The sequence below is a fragment of the Thermobia domestica genome, chromosome 6 (genome assembly GCF_964235325.1).
Source record: "Thermobia domestica chromosome 6, izTheDome1.hap1.1, whole genome shotgun sequence".
In the NCBI taxonomy this organism is placed as follows: domain Eukaryota; kingdom Metazoa; phylum Arthropoda; class Insecta; order Zygentoma; family Lepismatidae; genus Thermobia; species Thermobia domestica.
In genome coordinates this window covers 64,217,333-64,243,005 of record NC_137459.1, presented here as the reverse complement: position 1 = coordinate 64,243,005, position 25,673 = coordinate 64,217,333, and the positions used below count along the sequence as shown (strand labels likewise).

At 35.2% G+C, this 25,673-nt stretch overlaps 1 protein-coding gene across 1 annotated transcript in view; it reads right to left on the bottom strand.

Moving 5' to 3' along the window:
• The window catches only part of LOC145688040 (uncharacterized), a 48,574-nt gene extending 34,288 nt beyond the window's left edge, over nt 1-14,286 (bottom strand). Inside the window, exon 1 of the mRNA XM_081761738.1 lies at nt 13,941-14,286. The gene's annotated coding sequence lies outside the window, so the exon portion shown is untranslated. The remainder of the gene's footprint in view (nt 1-13,940) is intronic.
• Between the last annotated feature and the right edge of the window lie 11,387 nt (nt 14,287-25,673).

Genomic DNA, 25,673 nt, shown 5'->3' with positions numbered 1-25,673 from the left:
AACGATTTAGATCCATTGTTCAGTTACTGAATTTATGAAATAGGTTTGTTTTCTTTATTGTTACTGGATGCAAAATGTGGCATTCTCAATGATGATATTGAGGGAGTCAGTGTTCTGTGATATAGTTGTTGAAACTAATTTTCTGCAAGAAACACATCTAACTGCATCCTGGCATATTTGCTCAAAAGAGTAGACGCTGTTCTAGAAGAATTGCATGGTGCCAAGAGGATATCTGGACAAGTGGCTGAGAACGCGAAAAAATAGTATCTCCAGCTCACAGTGAAAGCTCAGACTGAAGAATTTAAGGGACATTAGAATGAAAAAAAAAAAAAAAAATGAAATCTTTAAGTGTTACGTTCCACGTTTATACCGGTTAGGCTAAAGGAGACGGTGATCATGAGAAATGAATGAAATGGTGGAGTGAAGCAAGTGGGAGGAAACGGAAGAACCCCGGGCAAACCCACGCACACGGTGTTTGTCCACCACAAAGTCCACACGGCGCGAGCTGGGATCGAACCAGGGACCCCAAGCACCGGAGGTGAACGCTCTACCACTGAGCCACCGCGCCCCCGAACATTCAAATGAATTCATAGCCAATGGCAGAGATGGTATTGGACTTGATGAGTTTTCTTCTTAGTCTTAAGAAATGGGAAGAACTTCGTAGACTTACGGTCAGTTTTATGAAATTGTCTTTTATCTTCTTTCACGGAAACGCATTTTTTGAATGTGGTGTCACAATAAATAAAATTCTCATTGTTGACAACTTACAAGAAGAAACTCTGGTGGCTCAGTGGATCATATATGATTCTGTGATGAGAATAGGTGGATCATCAGGATTAATAATTTCAAGAGGTATGAATGAGAAGTTCAGTGAGAAGTTCAATGAGACAATATCAGGTGTATTTTAGAAAAGAAAAGGGAAATAAATGCAGGAGGCGAGAAGAGGAGAGGGAACCGGAAAATTCAGCAACAACTAAAGGAGCTGGAGGAAGAAGAGAAGAAAATTAAACTGCGGAGACAACAAGAAGAATATTCAGATCAATGAGAAGAAAATTAAGCGAGAAAGGATGAAAACGAATTTCTACATGGGTTGCACTTAAAAACTGCACCAGCAAAAGTAAGTGTTACATGAAAGTTTTTTTTTTTTTTTTTTAATAATCAGTAAAATCATGTATGGACTGTTTATTACTATAGGCAATATTATAATGTTGTGTAATTGGTATTATAATGTGTATTTTTTTCATATCTTAAGTACTCTGTATACTACACACTTTCGTTTGTAACTTTACATTTTGTGTAATATGTAGGCCTAATCAATATCAGCCTAATGCACATGTTTGTAAATTTACATTCCTTTGGAAAGAAAATTGAGAAAAGAAAGAAACAGAAGCGGAAGAGAACAAGGCCAACTATGGGGAATGTGGAGGCTGGGGTTTCTTACTTTCTTCTGTATTTTTAAGTTATCTAGGGGTCAAGGAAATCTGGAACTTTCGTCATGGGGATGTTTTCTCCAAATTGTGTGGACACCCTGTTTACATTTCCAAATTAAACTATATAGATTAGGGTATCACTTCAAAAAAGTGGGAGGGCAACTGCCCCCTCTTGCCCCCCTAATCGTCGCCATTGATTACAATAAATATAATGCAAAGTGTAGTTACGTAAATGAAATATATAAGTTTTAATAAATATACAATACACAGCCTAGATCATCAGATGCAGTAATAAATTTTCCCATATATGGAAGCTTTCTATGGTGTAAAAATTAAAATGAGCATGTTCTTGCGTTTTATATCACACCGGCTATCTGCTATTTGGTTTGTTTTGTATGGTGCAATAACAACGGGGGAAATATAATAGTGTACGCCAAATCACACGTAAACGTCAATAAAGATAAAAATAAATATTTTGATATAAGAAATAAAATCAAATGGAATCATTATTTACAAACATTTTCTTCTAATGTAAAAATACAAAAATGCCGTTCTGGCATTACAAACTACAACGCTTATCCTGAAAGGTTAAACATGCACTGTCTCCATTTTTCGATAGGTATAAAAAGTCGTCCTTGTTTTGTAGGCATAAATATCCACATTATTAATTTCAGTTCCATTCATCTCAGATTTGAATAAATAAATAATTTAGGTAATAATATAAATTTCAATTCAAGTGCAATTATAAAAAGTGTCATAGCACCACAAACAAACACAAACACACACACACACACACATATATATATATATATATATATATATATATATATATATTGTGTATATATCCCCTCTTCTTAAGTACCTTCTAATGTAGAAAGAAAAAATACTATAATTTACTACCTTAATTTTCTGGTAAGCATGAAATTTAACTCAGCAAACGACATAGTAAGTCAACAACCAATTGTGTTCTCTGACTTATTAATCAATGTCTTTTAGGTTATGTTTATTCTTGTCCGGTTTGTCGTCTACATCGTCACAATGAAATTGTATTTTTTCCTGCTTACCTCATAACACAAAGTTCTTTCACTCACAATACTAAATAATATTCTGAAAGTACTATAAAATTTTGGTACTATTCTTCTATTTCAACTGTTCTTTTGAAAATGTTGGAGCGATGACCATTCCCGAAGATGTCTCAGAACACGTACTTAATTACTTTTTCTTAAGTTGTATATCTTTTATATTTTACACCACAGATGTACTGAATTGAAGACCTGAATTGCAGAACATCCGGAGTACTTTTGTGACTTTAGAAGAAAGACACGAAGATTATGCTTGGCATGCTATTCTGTTTAGCTGAAATTATTTTGTATTTTGTTTAAAAAGGTTTTGATTTGGATTTACTTATTATCGCAAGTGAATAGCCCTTAAGACACAGATGCTAACATAAACAAACAAACAGAAAACGCAAAATACGAAGAAAAAGAGTGGATTTGAGATGTTATGCAATTCAGGTCTTAAATTGAAGAATACAAGACGCTGCAGTGAATAAAGACAGAGGTTAGAATGGGTCATGAATTCAATTTCAGTTCACACATACTATGTCAGTTTGACGGGTAACCAACCACACACTATGGGCGCAAAATTTCACCAAGGAGATTCAAGGTCCACAGTTCAAATAGTTTCAGGACTTTTGTATACATAGCTAAAGACAGAAATGTTATTTCTTTCTTTTTTTTTTCCCTATAATATTCTGTTGGAGAGGAGGGAGGATGGTTAAAACCCAGAATCTATGTACACAACTACTGGGCAGTTTTTTTTTTTTTTTTTTTTTCAGATAACATTCCATTATTTTACGGTATATACAAGTGCAGAACATAAAAAAATAAGTACATGAAATTTATATTCTTTTGAAAGGGTAGGTAAACATATGGAATATTATCCAGAAATATTTGTTTATTTATGAGAAGTGAATAGTATTTCTCCAAAGACAATATTTATCTCTCACAAATACAGTACTACACTCTTAACTCCATAGAACTATAGCTGATAAATGGTTCTGGCTTTAATTTTTACAAGTGTCCCTTGCTTGCCAAGTAACCCTTCGTTTGTCACGGTATTCCATGTTTTCAAATTTATAAGCGTGAAAAGAAAGAAAAAAAAAAGTAGAAACATACGTTTTACCGAATATGAAAAAGCGTGGGGCTGATGATTCCTAATACCCCCAACATCTCGCTGAAGCATTCCGTGTTCACAGGTGTCAATGCTTATCGTTTTACCCATCTTGGATTCACCTTGAAATCAGAGCATATTTGAGAATTTTGTTAAGAGCATGTCTGGGTATTATACCCTCCAGAGAATACCTTGCACACCTATTGCACATTAATGAAATACGCATTTTTGGATTTGTATGTGTGACTTCCTTTATGCAGATAAGGAATACCATCCACAGTTTCTCGAATTCGAAATAGGGCGTGTTGAAATTAAACTTTTTTCACGATTTTGGACAACCCTAGCTCTGAAACTATGTACTTTTCCCCACAGATCCATAAGAACTTTTTCTCTTATCTTGATGTGAGGAAATAGCTCTTACAATTTGTCGTACAGTTCGTCAATACCATGTATAAAAGAACAAGTACTGAGTGATTGACTAACTGATCAACGCTCAGGCAAAACTGCTTAAGCTAGAAATTTCAACTTTGAATAGGACCTAAATTTGTGACCTATGGAAGCACTTTCGGAAATTCGACGAGGAATGGGGAAGGAGAGAATAAAGGTGACAATTGTTAAATTAAGATGTTCATATTTCGGAATTTTTGAAGGTTAGAGACAACTTACTTAGTATATGGATTTCTTATTTAAAATGATGATAATACACATATTTCAGCATTTTTTGATGTTCGCTCTAGAAGGGAAGAAAAGATGTGGGAAGAAAGAGGGCTCGGGGTTACAATTATCATTAAAAACACGACTATATATATATCGGAATCCTTTAATATTAGAGAGATGAAATTTGGTGTTTGGGGCATTCCATGTGAAATCGTCATATATTGAATATAACTTGTTATTTCGAACATGTCTTTTTTTTTTTTCTTTCTTCATCGGATACTTGTCTCTGCAGATATTCTGCAACCTCAAGCTAAAAAAATCATACTGTATAGAAGGATTGTAAAAACCTGCAAATATTTTATCCTGCAATATAAAAAAATGTTTGATTCTCGGAGCCAAAAATTAGTATGAAGGACTTCCAACTCAAACTACATTTTACAATTTCTAAAAACTTTTCTACCCACAGTTATTGTGCTTTTGATGGCTGCATCTAAGATATTCGGAATTCCTTTTACCAAAATATCATACTGTCTACTCTACATAGACCAACATATCTGCTTTAAGGTAGTACAAACTTCAATTTCCTATCTTTCGTAGTAACGTGCAGGGGGTTGTTCACTACACCATTGCAAATCCTTAATTGCACGCGAGGCAGACAAAAGAAAATCTAAATCCAAGACGGTGGCAGATGAAAAAATCCGATAACCCTTCTTAGTGCACCATTAGTAAGGTTAGTTTTTTCGAAAACCTATATATACCGCCACATAAGAAAAAACAGATGGTCGAGCTACACACTTCCTCCGCTTGATGATTTGACCTGGAATGACTCGTTTTGGACTTTTAATCTAAAATAAAAACGTTTCAGCGTTTTAAGATGTTCATACAAGAGGTTCAAAGTTTTAGCGAGACCTCGAGTTCAAAGAACGCAAAATATTCGTTGTTCACAGTACCATGTCGGGCACTTGCTAGTATTAACTAACGGAGAAAATAAACTGTAGAGTTACGAAGTATGTCACAGAACAATATACAGCATCGCGAAGGCAATAGAATGCAAGCCTGCACACATAGGTGAAGGAAGGTTAACAACCAGGTCGATTGCTTTCGTTATTACAATTCAATGGGGATGCGAAGCAGTCTTCAAGAATCATGCCGTAGTACTCATTGGACTGGATTTTTATGTCATTTGCAAAAGCTTTTCTATTGGTTGACATGAGACTCCATCCATTTGGCATGAGTGAATTTCAGGGTAGACACAAGAAATATGTCTATAAATATGAGTTGTTTGTTCTTTATTTGCAAAAATTTGTTTCTTACGAACGTGTCGCTACTCTATTAGCAAAATTCCACTTTTAAAATGTGTAAGTAAAGTTGAGAGTCTCCAAAACCATTTGATCCTTCAACTTCCCGTGAGTCACGAAACAAATTCCCTCCAGTAATCATCCTAGTAAAAACTACATAAAATGGGAAGTCACTAACATGAGCTTTCTTGACGATCTTTTCAAAGAACTACTTACAGCCACGTTTTAGGCAATTCCTTTTGACTTCATCTGTTCCTAATACAAATGGGAAGTCGCTAAAATATATAGGATTGCACGGTATTAGTAACAACTTTTGAAAGAGAGAAAAAAAAAACTATTTTCATAGTCATTTTCACGGGTCTCACAAGCAAGTTTTAAGGCGTAGCTTGCGCCCGAAAAAATATTTGGAGGGGTATAATTTTCCATTCAGAATGGTATAATCATACTGAAAAATTTTAAATTTTGGGGATTGCATACAAGTCCTTGAGGAAGGGAATATCTGTGGTTGTCCCCTCAACTTTAGCTATACTTAATATAAGCAATGTCATGTCGCCCTGCGCTGATCGTTTACAGAGAAATAAATTGATAACTAGCGAAAGAATTTTGTTCATCAATATTAGGCCCACTAACAGTACCGGCTTCTCACAATTTCGTGCTTGACAATGAATTACAGTTTCAGTGGCAACTGCGAATAGGGTTACAGAAACTTCCCAGTCTGAATACACTACTTGAGAAAGAATAATACGAAAGAATTCGTGCTTAAGATATGCGTTCAGAGTAATAATGTAGCACATAAACTAACAAAACCTAACTATGTATTAACCTACTTCTCTGCGCTACCTCATGCAATTTCAGAATCATTGTACGTACCGCTTTGGCGGGAAACCAATGTTCCATCCCTGGTGGGGGCTCAAACACGGGTGAAAATTTATTGTACAAATCCAAACATATAATTGCATACATGCTTCTTTTTCAGTAAAGGAATTCCCTGTATCAAACAGTTATTTTTAGGGTGAAGGCTTGCATTCCTCTGTGCACATTTAGTTTAGAAGGGCATCAGTGTACGTCCACGATAAGAAGTATTGTGCAAAATACACTAACTTGTACTAGGTAGCCAATGAAAAGTACAATCTTATCTAACTGACTTAGAACTGTAGCACGAAGGGAAGGGGCGAGCGCATGCGTCAGTAGTAAACAGGCGCGTTAGCGATGGCGAGTACACATACAAACGAGAAAAGTGCAAAACACTGTACATGGCATTAAAAAAATCTTACCTTATGTGTTGGATTATATATTTGCACGTTATTGAAGATGTCCCGATACGCTTCTCATTGTTTGCACATTTGTGATCCAAAGTAACATAACACATTATTGACAGGATTCTAGAATATAGGTCCCCCTCACCATTGAGTTGTAATGAAGATAGAAAACAACATGCCCGGCAGGGCTTCTAACCCGCATTCACTCGCTCGGCAATACTGTGTGAATTAGGTAAGTATTGAGTTCTGTAGAGAAAGGTACCAACCTCGCTACTAACCTATATATGGGGGACCTTCGATCTAGAATCATCCCCACATTACTAATGTAAATTTTCAAATATATAGAAACCTTAACTCTCGAACACTCCTATAGTTCCGCGTCTTGAGTTACCACACTTATTTCAGACACTTCACTTTGTTTACTGTGGTTAATGGCTACCGCATGGGCGAATTCGTGCTTAACAGGTTATACTTTCATTAATGTATGTCTACGTAGATTTGCATCTCGCATGTAACAACATAATTAGATCATTGGCACACTGGTGTGTAAAAACAATGTTACAAATTTGTTCTGTAAATTTTATAAACATGTATATCTGCACCTATATAAATTCCAATCCCACTTCAAGCTTCAAGTCTAAGCAGTAGCGCAGCTAGAATTCTCTTCAAGGAAGGTCAATGCAGAGCCCAAGAAAATTTTGAGGGGGCTATCTCCAATGAATTAAAAAATGTATTAACATACACACATTGTGTGTGTTCAAGTTGAATGTTGTTATCTTCGTTGTTCATGATTTTACTCTTTTACAGCAAAAATGTAAGAATTTACTATCTCAAACAACTAGGATACATTAATACAATTGATTTCTAATATAAATAAGTAGCCATTTAATCATGGCGTTTAAATTATGTGTGGCTGGTTGATTTAAGTGGAAGCAGAGAAATACACTTTTACAGGTAAAGAAAATAACTTATAGGTTCATGCCTTAACTTAAAAGAAGATATTTCTATTCTTGTGGACAGCAGCAAACTTATCAACAACTTCAAGATCTAACGATTTTGCAATTTTCTTCAATATAAAGTAATCCTAAGTTTTTCAACCTATCATCAGTCATTAAATTGCGTATATGTCTTTAATCTTTTCAAACATGAGTATGGCCTTTCACATGTAGCACTAGAAACGGATATAGTCACAAAGTTGATATCTAGCTTTTAGGTTTCTAGGAATGCGCTTTTGTAGACGCCAAGATCAACTAAATTCATCAAGGAATCAACTTTGCTTTTCTCTCGTCTTCATAAACTTAATTGTGTTTGGAAGGATTTTGAGTTCACATTTGAATATTTCCAGATCACTTCCATAATACTGGGCCGTAGGATCCACAATGTCGTAATTTAGAAAGCTTTCATATTTTGGATGTAGAGTGGTGATTGATCTAACGATTTTGCTACATGATCCAAAGCTCAAGGTTATAGTGGTAGCAGTCATCTCAAATTTTACCAGCCCGAAAACATTCCCTCTCATACACATCACACTAATTTGCCGGATGGAATGATGGAAGCAAATAAATATCACAAGTTCCAGATTTGGTTTAATACCGCATAATAATGTAAACAGTTGTTTGGTAGATAAACTGTAATAATAATAATAATAACGTAAAAAGTGATGGACAAGGACAAATGTTCTTAAGAGACAAACGTCGCACAGAAACAGGAGCTGAACTCTAATAGGACACTGATTTGTCGTCTCAGCCCACTTTAAATTTTAAGTATTGCTCTTCAAGCTTAAGTTTCACTTTAAAGTAAACTGCCAATAATTATCATGTATTCTTAATATTTCAGAAAAATATCTTGATTTCACGCTCTAAAAATAGGGTAGCCTAATTAATGACGAAACTAGACATTTGGTGCCCAGGGTAAATTTTGCAATTAGCATCCCCTTCATCTACATCTACAACAATAAACACACAGATTAGTTTGCTGGTGCCAGGGGCAACTGCCCCTATTGCAGCCTCTTGTTTTGATCTGGCCGTAGTTCAATTATTTTTGGTTACTTTTACCCTTGAACTCTAAAACAGCAATGAATGTGCCTTTACTTTATTAAAATGGTAAAGTGAACATTCTTTGAAACAGATAGGAAATGTATTATTTCCCTAATATCAAACAGTGTTAGAACAGACATTTCGATCGGGACTCTTTACAGCAAAAGAAGTATACGTGGGCTTTTTCTTTCGTTTGTTTGTTTACCTTCACTAATTTTTAGAATTTGACGTAAATTCAAATACACAAACACTTCACATCCACACCGAATGGCCAACTCTCAGCGGTAGAACATCAGCTTAATATTCGGAAGAAAGTGCAATCGATCCCTCGTAGATAAATATTTCGACTGAGGAGATTACCAAGATTCTTCCTCGGTGTCTAGGGAAATTTTTGTGGCCATATTGACTCATTTATCTAATTTCTATCCTCTGAAGAACTTAACGCTACTATCCCGTCGTCGATGCTAAATTAATATAGTTACTTTTCAGGTTAGATTTGAAGGAGGGGCATTTATTAGTATATCCTGTTGAAAATTCATGCCACAACTGATTTACTGTTCTGCATAATGACTACAATGTAATTTTCTCAGAAATGATAAATCTGTGATAAAAATGGCTATTCAGTGACTGAACATACTGAATACAATATCTGTGGACCAGTCCCACAAACTCCTGATATATCTCATTACTAAACATCAGATAACGGGATAATACAACCTGGTCACGGGATTATCTACTACTTTTACACAAAATAGCATTACTGCTGCGACAAAGTTGTATCATCTTGGTATCTTACATGATGGTTAGCAATCAGAAGATTGTAGCACTGGCTCTGTGATAAACATCATAATTTCTCTAGTAATAGCAGTTTTGGGATTAAGTTACAGTTAAAATAGTTTAAAAGAAACTACTTCTGAACGATTTATTTATAAAGAATCACTGATTTTTGTTAACCTCATTTCCCCAGGCTTTAGTTAGTAGTATAGGTCCACCAAGCGCTGACACTACTGAGTTGCCAACTGCAAAGTGTGTAAAGAAACTAGACGTACTAGAGACAAGACCAAAAGGTAATCGAGTAGGAGAACCAGTATCACTAGCAAATAGTAGGTGTTTGTAGTATTTAGTATCTTAACTTTCTCGAACGATTGGGATACGAAGAACAGAGAGAATGACAGAAATAATAATAATAAAAAACTTCTCTCTTCTTTTACTCTATATTAAACATGACGGCTCGATATTATTTTATAATAATAATAATAATAATAATAATAATAATAATAATACCAAAAAATTTAATGGATGCATTTGTTCTATGTCGCCATAAGCAACGGAAATTAATTATTTAGTTCACGAAGACTTCTTTAGTCCAACAAAAGTGTAATGTTTTACTGCAGCGCATGCTATTTGTAAGTAAGCATCTCTTACTTTAGTATGACTTTCAACATCGAAGTGAATGAGAATGCCGATTGAGATTGCTTTTTCTTTCTGGTTCTTTGTCGGAAACAAAGAAGATAACCAGATAAGGGACTGAGGTTAAAAGGAACGTTCAGAGGGTGTCAATGCATGCAACTTACAGATTTCCATGAATTAGATCTTGCTGTACTACAAACAAAAACGAGCCTGAAGCTTTTCACTCGAAACGCAGACTATTGAAATATACGGTATTCTGCAGTTGGTAACTGTTGTCGAGAGATGTTTCGGTAGTAGTTTCATTTGTGGCCACTATCAACTCACCGTTTGTCGACCTATAGCAGTATCACTTTGTGTGTGGGGGGTGGGGCACTAGGGGGCCAAGAATTTGAGAATTTGAGCTCCGCCACTGAGTCTCATACAACCTCAGTTTTGAAAATAACGTTCACTTCTAGTAGAGGAGATTGCTCCATGTCAGCAAGCGCCAAGAGGGGTTTGCGGTGGACAAACATCGTGTGCGTGGATTTTCTCGGAGTTCTCCCATTTCCTCACACTTTCTTCATTCAACCATTACCATCCATCTCATCATCAGCGTGATATATATGGATATGGTGTAATCACACACATATATGATGTAATTTGAACGATGCTGATAATTTTAAACTAATTTCCAGTGATTACAGGATTACTTATATAACCCGGAACAGGAATATATCGGTCCTGGGGACCCAAGCAGAAAATATTTTCTTGCCTTTCTTTCCGCTTGTATTGTCAATACTGTAGTGATTATCGCAGTACTCGTGTACGCTGCAGTTCTCGTTCAAACAGCATAAGGTAGGTCCTTGCCGTGCCTATGTTTCTGTGAACTAGCTTTGTTCGGGTCCTGGGAACCCATATGTTCCTTTTGTGTAACATTTTACAAATGCTTCAGAAGTTCAGGGGAACGACTTGTGCTAAGATTGTTGTAGACGAAGAAGTAGACGTGTACTTTGTGAAGTGTCAAGTGGCGATGAAGATCTTAGTAGATCTGAAAGTGAGGGTCAAGTGGTTAATGATTCACATACTTTTTACGGAAAGAATCGATGCAAGTGTCAGATAATCCTTCAATCCGCGGTAGAACACCATAACATAATGAAATTCCATTTACAGTGGCTCACAAAATTGATCGTACACCCGACTAATTTCTAACTATGAACGAGTAAAGTCATTACTCGTCACCAAGTCCACATGTTTGCAGTTATTGAGGCGGAATTGATGATCATGGAACCTATTTGTATGAGTATCGCACCTTCTTGTCCACCGTATCTACAGTTGTTGGTGGATTCTCCAGATCCATGTACAAAAGACAGTCACAGAATTGATCGTACACTTTACATTTAGCTCGTGTTGAAGGAGGGGGTAGAAACAAACAAAGCTGAAGGAGTAAGTCACCGTACTAGTAAGTTATCCACGTCCTTCTACGTATTTGAGGTGAGTGAAATACGAACAAAATTGCAGTACAATGGCACCAAAAAGTGAAACTACATACTCTGAACGTAAATTAATTATTAAACTAGCTATGGAGGGCAAACCTTTAAGAACTATAGCAAAAGTAACAGGCAGAACACATTCAACCATCCAGGAAGTTGTCAACAGATTCAAGTACGAGGGCAGGATAAGAAATAAAGTTGGTCGAGGAAGAAAACGTATATTGAGTGAAAGAGACCAACGAAGAATCATTTTAAAAATTAAAAAGAATCCTCGTCAGAGTATACCAAAACTGACAACAGAAGTGGCATTATCCATCGGGAGACACATTTCCACAGAAACAGTGTGAAGAATCCTAAAAAAATAAACTGGATTCAATGACCGAGTTGCTAGGAAGAAGCCCTATCTTAACAAGACAAATCAACGCAAAAGGCTTTAATTTGCTCTGGAACACAAACAATGCTCCGAACACTTTTGGAATAGCTTAATATTTAGTGATGAGAGCAAATTTAACCTGCATGGATCCGACAGACACAAAATTATTTGGCGAAAACCTAATACAGAATTTAAGAAGGAACACACTAGACCAATAGTAAAACATGGAGGAGGATCAGTCATGGTTTGGGACTGCATAGGAGCTTCTGACGTAGGAAATCTACACCTTATTGAGGGAACAATGGATAAATTTGTATATCTCAACATATTGAAGTCTAGTGCAGAAAAATTAGGACTTGGATAGTTTTACAGATTTCAGCAAGACAACGATCCCAAGCATAATGCTTACATTGACGCTCATGGCTATTGTAAAACACACCAAAGACTCTTGCAACCCCTCCTCAATCACCAAATAGATATAGTATACATGAAGCTGCATCAGTTCCAGAAGGAGCAGGACGCTCATACTTTTAGGGATTATTTATTGAGTATGTACGGACTTACAAAGGGGGTAACAAAGCGACTTTTATTTACTTATCGACTGATACGAAAATAAAAAAGAACGTACCTGTACTTTATATCTGCATGTGTAGTGCCCTTGTACTTTATCTATGACTATGTGTGTGCGTGGGGGGGAGGGGAATTTAACGCATATCGCATGTCTTGTGCACATGGATACTTCTTACTATTGCATTATGTAGAAAATTTATGGTATTTCATGTAGAGGTGGTAATAGAACACAGAAGAAACTCAGATCAGGGGGTTCTCATGTATACTATTACCTGGGAATTAGAGAGGAACGTGCAGCAGCGTCAACCGAATAACGTGACAGAAATGTAGACGTTCCTCAAAGCAGAATGGGCCAAGACTACCCCTAATGTTACAAAGAAGTTGATGCGATCATTGCCAAACAGACTAGCCGAGATGATAAGAAGAAACGAGTTCGCAACTCGCTACTGAACTTTCCAAATTTGTAAATGGACAAGGTGTACGAATAATTTTGTGACTCTTAAGTTTGTGTATGTAAGTGTTTTGTTTCTACTTTCAAGGTCTGATTTTGTGTAAAGGAATGAATAAAATATATTTTGTTTATAAGATCCCTTGACATAATATATTTCAGTTTCTTGTAATATAAGATATGTAAAAGAGGTTATTTCTATGCATTTATCTCACAGCGTCAAGTGTACGATCAATTTTGTGAGCTACTGTACCTGAACTAATAGGAAAAGCACTGCAAATATCAAAAGTCAGAATTGTCATCTCCCATACAAGTGCTACATCTAACTTGCTTACAGAACACATTGCAGTTTTCTACTGTATTAAGAACTCAAACTATTGCAGTAAAATGAGATAATGGACTGTCGAGTTCAAAATAATAATAATTTTATAAGTCCTAAGTAAAATTGTGGTGTCAAAATCACACTTAATTTTATCACGTGTCCCTTGTAAATTTTGTTTTTCATTAAAAACTTACAAGACAAGATTGTCCATATTTTCAAGAAATTCAAATGTGCAGGCACAAGTATTATAATCATCTTTGAATATACAAATATTATGTTAAACAAATAATTTATACTGGGTTCCAGGGATCCATTTATTCCTTTAGTGTAACAAAAAATATGTATGCCGTTTACGGACTAAGCATAATTACCGAAAAGCATTTTGGCTAAGATATCTACATTTAAGGAATGTCTTACAACTTTTAACCTGTCCTAGAATTGAAACAACTTATGAACATGAACCATTAAGAGGAGAAAAAATGTTAGTCTTACTTACGTTTCTTTCCCTGTACCAACTACTGCAGCTTTTGGTTTCATTGACACTGAAACATGTCAATGATTCCATAAGATTAATGGTCCAACTACTAAGAGCACCTAATTTCTACACAGTACATATGCCCCATACAAATCGGAATGACGTGCATCCTGATTGACAGCTTTTGTCCTCTTTCTATCAGAAGCACTTCTACCGCTGTTAAAGCTTCATACTCTCATTCATTTAGATAGTACATACGAAAGAAAAATGTATATGTTCACCAGAAAACTAATAAACGCAGAGCAGCCTCGAATATCACATCCTTCGGATGATTTTCATTTGTCCATTGTGTTTTCGTAAATACGACATTAAAACAAATGACTATTGCGATGCTACTTACGAGCCCTCATTCTCTACCAGCTTCCATCAACGAAACGCAAAATTTTGCTTTTTCTTTGCGCTATTTGACAAACAGCTACAATTGTTTTTATATTTTTCTACATTATTTGCCTTCCGTTGCGATTCGAATTTTTGTGAAAGAATGTTACGGAGTGAGGCAAAAGATCTATTTCCTCCAGTTAAGCGCTATCAAAATATGTAAAATGTTGGTAATTTTTGAATGAAATCGTTTGAAATTAGTCAAATAGTGGTGCAGGTTGGAATAACTTATCATAAAGTGAATGTTTTAAGATTAAAACAAAAATACGCTTTAAATTAAGAACAAACTGGCATAAAACGTAAATTCCACGAATGAAATTTAACTATATGAGAAAAGACTTATGTCTAACCTTCCATAATGGTTTGCGTCAAAGCAACCAAAATTTGACTTTTGCAATAGTTTGCAATAATTGCCATAGCATTTATAGTGACTTCTTGTATGTTTATTTTCAAGCGAGAAAAAAGTAGTGTTCGCGAAAAAATCGAATTAGACATTTCAACGGAAACACATTTCTTGGGTTCTACAAACCGAAATCAAGATTTTTGGGCGTTTCTCCGAGTGTCCGTATGCTCGTTCAAGTTATTCCTGTCGCCTAAATGCCGTCCAACGAATTGACACCAAATTCCAAACATATGTACACTCATGTCCAAAATCATTGTCGCATGTCTATAAATATGCTGTTGTAGGAATTTAATTTGATAACGAATTCGCCCGGTATTTCTTATAATGTTAGTATGTGTATAATCGGTCAAAAGAGCAGTAAATAAGAACAATAAAACAAAAATAAAATTTTCGTGTCCATTTAGCAACATTTTGTTTTACTCATTTTAATTAACTTATTTATAATTCTTTTCCTATGAAATTTACCACAAATATACATTTCTCGATTATACACATAGTATCTGTGTTAGATGTACCGTACAAAATCATTATCAAATTATATTCTTACAAGAAGACATTTATAGATATGTAACAATCATTTTGAACATGAGTGTACATAGCCTGGGCTAATTTCTTGCTTAATTTCTGTACGTGTTCTTTCCATGGAAAATCATCATTCATATACTTACCTAAAAATTTTACAGTATTAGTAAATGTACATATTTCATTATTCAATGATATCTGTGGCAGTTGGTGTGATATTCTGTGAGATAAATAGTAGAAAACACACCTTGTTTTATTTGCATTTAGTTTTAATTTATTTGAAGAAAACCAATGCGTAAGTTTGGATGTTGTAAGGTCAATGGTTTCTTGCAAGCTATATATCTGTCTTTCTCAGTTACAATTACTGTTGTGTCATCAGCAAAAAGAAGTAAATTACCCCCTCTCTATATTTAAGGATAAATCATTAAGATATAGAAGAATGAGTATTGTTCCTAAAACTGATCCTTGTGGAACACCTTTTCTATTTATTCGTTCATTTGAGTTTATTTTGCTCAGACTTTTAGTTGTTTCATCGATATGAAGAATTAGTATGATTTGTTTACGATTGTACAAGTATGATTTGAACCACTCCAAAGCAATATCCCTAATGCCATAATTTTCTAATTTACCAAAATGTATATCATGGTCTACACAATCAAACGCTTTTGAGAGATCACAATATATGGCTACAGTATTGGCTTTCTGATCAACGTTTTTGCTACCTTGATATGTTCATATATGGCAGTAATTGTGGATTTGACTTTTATAAATCCGTGTTGCATTCGTTTACATACTACGAAGAATTGTTTATTATTGGGGTGAGTTTTTTCGGGTGTCTTTCTCTTATAACCACTCAGGCGGTTTTGTTCATAGTTTATAAATAATTTTTCATTAATATTCTGAAAATATAACGTAACGAATTTCTTCTGAAAAAACACACAATGAGTAGGTTATTCGTAAGTTTGAGTTTTACCTGAAAGATTTTCTTAGATACGGCTTAGGCAATTTTTCTCATGTTTCATAAATAAATATTTCATTATAGAATGACTCATTTTTCATGAAAAATATACGAGTAGTAGTTTATTCTTGTGGTTAATTTTATCGGTCGATTTTCTCAGAAATAACTCAGGCGTTTTTGCTTGTATTTCATACATATACATTTCACTAATAATTCTATAGTATTACATAAATTATTTCTTACGAGAATGTCCACAAATGATAATTTACTCTTGGAATAAGTTTTCTTCAGATGAAGATTTCCGTAAACTCTTTATCATTTTGTTCGTATTTCACAAGCATAGGCAAAGTGTTGTAGCGATTATCACAAATTTATAACAACATACTTTGTGTTGCATTGACGGAAAGTCGTACAGAATGAGACACAATGACTTCAAATTATGCCGCTCTTTGTGTTTCTGGCATCCTATTTCTTTGTGATAGAAGTACGCCTTCACTTGCTTATCCTCTGTCTAGTTCGAGCCCCTCCGTGGCTAAGCGGTTAGCGTACGCGCCTTTGGCGTGGGAGACCCGGGTTCGATTCCCGGCGGGAGCTCATGTGGTTCGGATTCCACGTTAATCAGTAGGTCCACGTCTCATATAGCCTCGCTGCTGAACGGGACGTTAAACTGAGAATCAACTCAACTCTGTCTAGTTCATTACCAGTAATTTACGGAATAAGTTGTCTTGAGGAAGTATACCTAGTAAAAACAAATTGTCACTATTGGAATATTTCAAAACACTAAGACGTGTCTTTTGTGCGTATATATAGGCCTATATCATACTGATAATAATAATCATCATCACAGATATTCTGCCATTATTGAATGGTCGCTTTCCTCAACTGAAAAGCTTTCATGCCCCTCAGGTGAGGTAAACGGTCTCCAGTTAATCTCTTCATTTTCATCTACAATTTTTCTATATTGATATCGTTCATCAATTCTAGCCTCTTTCGCCCCTACCTCTCTTTCTTGCAACCATACAATGTGCACGTCCCTCATAGTACAATTCCTTCCTAGCCAATGTCCTAATCAGTTTCTCTTCCCCTACTTAATAATATCTAAGACTGTCATCTTCTCCACCGCAATTTCTAACAAATGCTAATTTGTTTTACGTTCGACCGAATTAATTCTCTCTATTATTTTCCACACCTATATTTCGAAAGCTTTTATGCGTTTTTAACCCGGGAACGGTCGACAGGTGAGCGCAGCGCTCACCCTGGTTTATGTTTTCGTTTCAAAGCCGCCCTAGTGGGTTTTTTTTATAAACGCATCATAATTTTATTTGCGATTTTATTTTAATAATAGTAATAATAATAAATCACAAAATGTCAACATTTAGAAACGTGTTGAAAATAAATCCCGTATAAAGTCATGAACAGCTATAGAAACGATTTTATTGTAAGTGAGCGTCGCGCTCACCTGTCGACCGCTCGCGTCACAAATCAACAGTTGACCGTTCCCGGGTTAATCATTTTTGTGTATTGTCTACGTTTTTGACAAGTACAATACTCCACACGAAACATTTTATATATCTTTTTTTCAACTCTATTCAGGTTCCCACAAAACAGACTTTTCTTCCTTCTAAAGGCTTGTTTTTTCATTTCCTATCCTTGCATTCATTTCACTTTCACACTTCATTTCACCACTAATAATACTAACCAGGTATCGAAAACTAGTCATTTGTTCTATTTTCTCCCCTCCTATTTGTATATTTGACACTGACCGCTTCGTTCCAATTACCATAGCGTTGTCTTTCCAACATTTATTTTCATCTCATATTCTTCACAAACCTTCCTCAAGTTTTTTAAGATCTTATTGATTTTATTTTCAGGTTCCGCCACAAGTTCCATATCATCTCCAAACCGTATACATCTAATAATTCTACCGAAATGCCGTCTTCATTATGTAGTCTCTTTCTCACTGTCTCTTCTGGATAGATATTAATAATGTTGGCAAGATACATCGTTCCTGTCGAACTTCCCTTCGAATCGTACTCTTCTCTATCATTTCCTTCACTATACTAACACTTATTTGCGGGTTCATATATAAGTTTCTTATGAATCTTCGATTTCCATTCCAACGCAACTATTTTTAGAACTTCCGAAAACAATTCCTAAGTTATGCGGCCAAAAGCTTTTTCTAGATCAATAAATACAACATGCAACTCATTCCCTCTTTCTATGAACCTTTAACAGATCATCCTTAATAATTCTACTGCAACTCTTGTGCCTTTACCTCTCCTGAACCCGAAGTGTTCCTCCTCAACATTTTCAATTCTTCTTCCATACAACCTTCTGTTGAGTATTCGAAGGAAAATATTTGTTGCATGCTACATGAGACTAATAGTTATATAATTATCACATCTCTCTGGATTGATCTCTTAGCCATTGGTATCATGGTCTTCTTTAGGTAGTCTTGGCCATTCTCCTATTTCATTTATTTCATTGCAGAGTTGGGACAATTCTTTTTAGCCCCTGTCTCCTATATTCTTAATAATTCAATTGGCATATTATCTTTCCCGGTTGCCTTTCCATTTCTAATCTCGGATATAGTTTTTTCTAACTCATCCCAAAGAATACTAAACCCTTTATCAGCCTCTCGTACTTCATTTTCTACTTCAATATCTAGGTCACATGTTCTATCACTACTCTCATATAAGTCCTCCTAACATATTCTTTCCATTATTTTAAGACTTCACTTCTCTCGCTAACTACATTCTTATTTTCTCTGTCATCGTAATACTCCTTGTTTCATCCTAAGTTCCATTTATTTCTCCACCTTGTACATTTCCTCATATTCCCCAACTCTTTTAAATTCTTTTTCGTCTCGCATTTTCTTTTTTAAAACTCTTCCCTTGCTCTGTCTCTTTCCCTTCATAACTCGTTGTTTAACTTTTTGTAGATCTTTCTGTCCTTTTCTGAACTAACCTGTTTCCATGTCTTCTTTTTTTATTTTCTGCAACACCTATTTGTAATCCATGGTTTCTTAACCGTTTTGTGTTCGTGGTAACTTACTATTTATTTGCAGCCTGCTGTATGCGATGTTTAAGATGCTCTCACCTTCTGTTAATACCTGCACCTATCTTTTCCTCGTTTGAGTATTTTTTTTTCGAATGTTTCATCAAAAAGATTTTCTTGCTTCCTCGTTTTTTCTACTTTTCAGTACTCAACAACTTGTTGCCTACTTTTCTTCTGCTTACATTTTCAGTTGAATATACACTTCAGCCGGCACAATGTTATTATCAGAGGAAACGTAGATCCCGGGGCATTCTTCACGCTATTCTGATACCTGTCCTGAACTATACATAATCTACCTGATGTCTGTGGCTGTCTATTGAAAATTTCCAAGTACTGTATATATTCTCTTGTGTTGATTAAACCAAGTGTTCCCAATTACTAGTGAATTCTGTCAACAAAAATTGGGCAATCCTTCTCCTCTTTTTTATTTTTTTCGCTTAAACCATATTTGCCTACAACATTACCTTCCTGTTTTCCCATTTTATTGAAATCCCTCATTACAATTACACATGCACCTCTCTTCTACCTTCAATTTTCTGATCAGTTTCCTGTACTTCTTCAATCGCATGCGAAATCGCACTACTAGATCTTTATTTTTCCTATTCAGTCTTAATATCATAACTCTATCATCAACAAATTCTACTTTGATTACCTTTTTTTAGCGTTTTCCAAAAATTATTTCTACACCATCGTCAGCCCTTTCAATTACCTGAGTAAAACATTCTATATCCTTCGCTGTTCAACATCCCATTACCTTTCCATCTAGCTTCACAAACTCCTATACAGCCTAGATTATTTTATTTCATTTCCTCTTTAAGATTGTAATGTGGAAGGTTGGGTTTCACGTTACATCCTGGGTTCTGTCTCATGCTCAGGCGATATTTTGTAATAATAATAGGTATTTTTAGTTTTACATATGGAACGGTTGGTTAGGAATCGGTAAGGCTTCAGTTCCTAGTGATCAGAAATCATAGTACCCGCGTTCTATTCCAGATTACGTCTCATAAAATGTTCGCAACTTTATTTGATATTATCGTATTGGGATTCGAACCAAGACCACAAATTATTTCGTGACCAGTTTCCTCAAGAGCGCGAACATACAATGAATCATCATGTGAGTAACTGTACGAAATATCAGTTTGATTTTTAGTTCAGGGACTCACAATAAAGCACAAACTTCACAACATTAATACGCATATGACTTATTACTAATCATGCACATATATATGGATATTTTATATCAAACAACGCTAATTTTCGTATAGTGTGTGTGTGTATTTCTCGGGCTGTCATGGAGACATTTCTTTTAGTGCCCTTTTTATATTTACATGAACTTTTTACAACATAATCACATTGTTCCGTAGATTATTTAATTTAACTTGCAGCCTTTATATTGTTTATTTTTAGACCATTTATAATTTCACCACGTAACAAGGTACGCGAGATTGCTGTCACAGACGCGAAAGTGCGCACTTTTAATTTGTAGTTTATATATTTGCTAAACTTTTTCACTGTCTACCACAACGTTGTAAACAATTTCTATATTGATTCTGAATTCGGTTTAATTTCCACTATTTTAACATAACTTTTGCACTACGGTGACATGTTCCTCCTTCCTATTAGTGCACCATCAGGCAAATTAATTGAACAAGTCATTGTATTGTATTCTTCCGCTACAACTAACATTGCTCGCTCATACGTCAAATGAACAAGATAACACTATTTTATTAATTATGCATTTTGTTCCAAACTAGGAGAATCAGTATATAAGAAAAAAGTACTAGATGACTATATATTCACAGCTACACTACGATGTTTACAGATTTTACTGAGCTACTTTTTGTAAAGTGCGTCTTTTTTCCACTGTAAGTTCACCCACATCTTTTTAGCAAATCCCATTTCCCTATTAGGAAATGATTTGACACCGGAAGATCTACTCACACTAATACATATATTCACACAAGTCCATCCGCAGATTATAAAAAACAGAATATCTTGTAGTTCACCAGAATATGTTCTGATTTCGGACAGGGAGGAAGTTTAAACATTGTGGGTTTTTTCTATAACAGGGCTGCACACTTATAAGACCTTCTAATTTCCCTCACTGTAACATAGTACTTCAATCCATGTCCCCATCCTAAACCTTTTGCTCTTGCATGGCTTTCTTTCCCTATCTATCTTCCCCACATAGTTACTCACCATTAAATTGCCCTTCCCAAGACATCTTCCCCCTGGAGATCCGAATGCGGGGATATGTTACATCTGGAACCATATTTTGACATGCGAAAGATCATTGTATAAATGTTTACTTTTTACTGTCAGTAAACTAGTCAAAATAGAGTGATAGTTTCCCGTTGTTTTTCACCCCGAAGCATCCCAGCCGTTAAAGTCACCCTGACCACGACTGGGCCGTACCAATCACTATGACTTCCGCCAACTTAGCTACTGGAGAACTTCTGCCTCCTCACAGAACACTCTTTGTCTCGCTACTCCATTTAGACGAATTCGGTAGGGATGGTCCTTCTGGTTATACTATATTTCTACTTCATATATAGGCTATATCATATTGTGTATGCTGCAATATTCTTAAACTGATTGCACATTTCTACTTTCTCTATTATGATTTTTTCTCTTTAAATACTTTAACTCCTAATAAATAGATTAATTCTATAAATTAAATTTATTTCTCACTTAAAAATACATAGTCTGGCTGAATAACAATAGTAATGACCATTACGAATTTCTTAGTGTAATTAGGGGGCCGCGGTGGCTCAGTGGTAGAGCGTTTACCTCTGGTGCTTGGGGTCCCGGGTTCGATCCCAGCCCCCGCCAAGTGAACTTTGTGGTGGACAAACACCGTGTGGGTGGGTTTTTTCGGGTTTCTCCCGTTTCCTCCCACTTTCTCCATTCATTTCTCATCATGACCGTCTCCTTTAGCCTAACCGGCATAACCGTGGGACGTAAAACTCAAAGATTTCATTTTATTTCATTTCTTAGTGTATTTAGTTCTTTCAGATGTGAACAAGATTGCACGTGCGCAGGGCTGCCAACTATAGCAAAGGTATGGTGCGCATAAAATAATTTCAAGTTCTACACCATGCACCATAGTATTTTCTTATGGTACGCAAAAGTATCATAATCTAGGAGATGCAGCTGTCTATTTTTCCTTCTCTTAAATATTGGAAAACTCGACGGATATTGATCTTTTTTTTTTAGTTTTCTTTTTCCCATACAATATCTAGTCATGAATATGTCTACTGGTTTCACTTTCTCGTATTATTTATCTCCAATTTTCGAAATGCCATAAACATTTACCATCCTTGGATGGTTTTTATTTCTATTTATTTATTCATTTAAAAATGTTTATTTATGAACAATACCAAACACAGTTGAACGCCAGTTTACACTGGAATATCAGACAAATCTAAGAAATGATAACGTAGGGCAATAATACTGCCTTGCTAAGCGAAAATTCCTTAACTCCACTTCACATACTTTCGAGAAAATAAGCAAAACGCGTTTTGGTTTAGGCTGATCGTTCAAATTTGTTGTATTTCAGTAAAACTTTATTAATTATATTTTCACGAACTAAAATTTGTATGGTAATACAGTTAAATATTTTTGCTTATGAATTGCCACTGAAGGTCTTTTTGCTTACTTTCAGTTACAGTTTTTAACATAAGGTAAACACTTATGACGTAATTACCCCCTACCTATTGGTCAACACACGTCAATTTCACTTTAGATAGATGCAGAATTGTACTACGAACATTCCCATACCAATATCTCGATTTTCGAAAAATGTGGAGTTAAGGTCTTTTCGCTTAGGACGGCGGAATAATAATAATATAACATCTAAGTAATAACAAGAAAGGTTGGGCAATAACTGACTAGAATTAATTCATTAAAATGACTTCGTAGTGCAGAGTTACATGCAGCTTCAGAATTACATAAAACTACGGGTGTATGTGACATTTCGTTGTATATCTTAGGGAGCCTGTGGAACAGAGAGCGTTGAAATATTCAGAATCTAGGTCGTAATATATGGAAAAGATAGTACGATATATTACGTATTTATCTGAATGGAATTCGGAAATACATTTCTGACAATTGAAGAGAGGGAGATTATATATCGAAGTGGAAGATGGTTTATACAGCAATCGAAAGCATTAATGACACCTATTATGAAACTGTAATAAAAGAATTCCGAATGCATATACTGTGCGAGTTATATGAATATACAGGGTGTCCAGAAAGTTCACTTCCACCCCTAGAAATTGCAAACGGTAAGATAGATGCCAAAACAGGAAAACATGTGTTTGATCATTTTAAAAGAACAACGTATCTCAGCAAAAATTGTTGTCCCAGGGCCACTCAGAGGGGCCCATGCGGAGTCCAACTCAAAAATGACAAATGGTGATGGGATCAAGTAGCATATCGTTGGAAAGCTGTTGAGAAATGAAAGAAGACGAAACAAGTTTCGACTCTTTAAAATTACATGAGCAATGGCGGCTGGTCAAAATGACAGCAAAAACGTCATTGTAAAGTCTATGACCATTTTATAAATCTGAAATGGTGCGGCATAAGTCAAAGCAGGAAAACACGAGAATCATCATTTCGAAAGTAGAATGATTGACACTAAAAATATTTCAGCATGCTAAATATATATATATATATATATATATATATATATATATATTCTTTATAAGACTATAATTTGTAAGGTAAGATGTGCAATCATATCCACAAATTTAGCTAGTGAGTGAAAGATGTTTTCTGCCCAAATATTTTACAGGTTTAGGTGCATGAAACACCAATACGCCATGGTCTCGCTTATCTGACCTTCGTTTATTCCACATACCGTATTGTCCGACATATCATTGCAGGTAAAAAGTAGGATTAATCGGCATGATGAACTGCAAGTTGTGGTCTTAAGAAGAATGATTTAGATTTGTAGATAAATAATTGCCGACAATTGCAGAATCCCGTCAGTTCTAATTTTTTCATCATGTTTACAAGATTTAGAAAGTGTTTGACGTTAATTCACACATGGGAAAGTAGGTGAGGGTTTTCCTGTAAGGTGAATGACCTCTATCACTTGATTTTTTAAACGGATCGTATGAATAGCATACTTGTTATTAAAATTGATTGTGATGTAATAAAATTAAAATACTCGATAAAATATGCAGAGCATACTCTGCATAGGTAATATTTTTTTATTCGCTCGCTTCCGTAGGAAGCTCTGCTTATGTAACAATTTTTAATTCAAATAGAACAGCTATGCTTTGATCGTATTATTTTTTAATTGGTTCGCATCTTTTATTATTTCGCTTCGATATGAAGCTCATCAGAACAACTATACTAAAAATAAAATTAATCTCGAACCCAGCTTTTTAATTACATCGTACTATTTCTTAAGTGGATCGTTTCCTTTGGAAACTCGTTGTTAAAAATTTGATTGCGATCCAATTAATTATTCTAAAAGAATATCTATGCTGTGATCATATTAATTATTTTCTCTCATGATGTACACGAACACTCTCTGTGATCCATTTTTTATACTTCATTTTTATACAATCTCATTATATGTATTGGTTCGTATCTTTTATTTTCTCGTAATAATTTACTCGTTAAACATTCTAAGATTGCGATCATACTAAGAGCTCGTCGTTATAAATGGGAGGGAATAAACTTTATTCACGCGGGACTTTTTGTGTGATCATTTGCATAGCAAATTCAGAAGACTCTTTGAGTGTGAACATATTAAATATTGGTTTTGCATGGAAGGCTATGCTGGTACATATACAGAGCGTGGTTTTCGTACGTCTTTCCCTGCACTGTAAAAAATGAGGTGTTGAAACAACACAAAATAACTACCTACCACTTTAGTGTGTTACTTGTATGTTAATTCAGCACCAAAACATCGCTTTCCGAGCATATCATTAATAACTAATTACTACCTGAGAGAATTTGCATTCGTAATTATCGTTAAAATGGGCAAAGCCTTGCAAAATATTTTTATCACTTATGTCAAGTAAAAAATAATGTTCTGTGCTTTCTGTAATCGGTCACAATAATATTGTTGTAAACCTGTAAATCATCTGACAATACTTACACAGATAGCTGTGCTTCCATCTGTTTTCTTTATTTGTTATTCTTGTGTCCCAGCATATATGAACATAAGATGGCAAAACTGTTGCCTATGTAACTGTTGTTAGACGATTCACAGGTTTATAACAATATTATTGTGACCGATTACAAAAAACAAAACATTATTCGTTACTTGGTATAAGTGCCAAATATAATTTGCAAACCTTTGCTCATATTAAACGATAAATACCAATGCAAATTCTCTCAGGTAGTAACTAGTTATTTC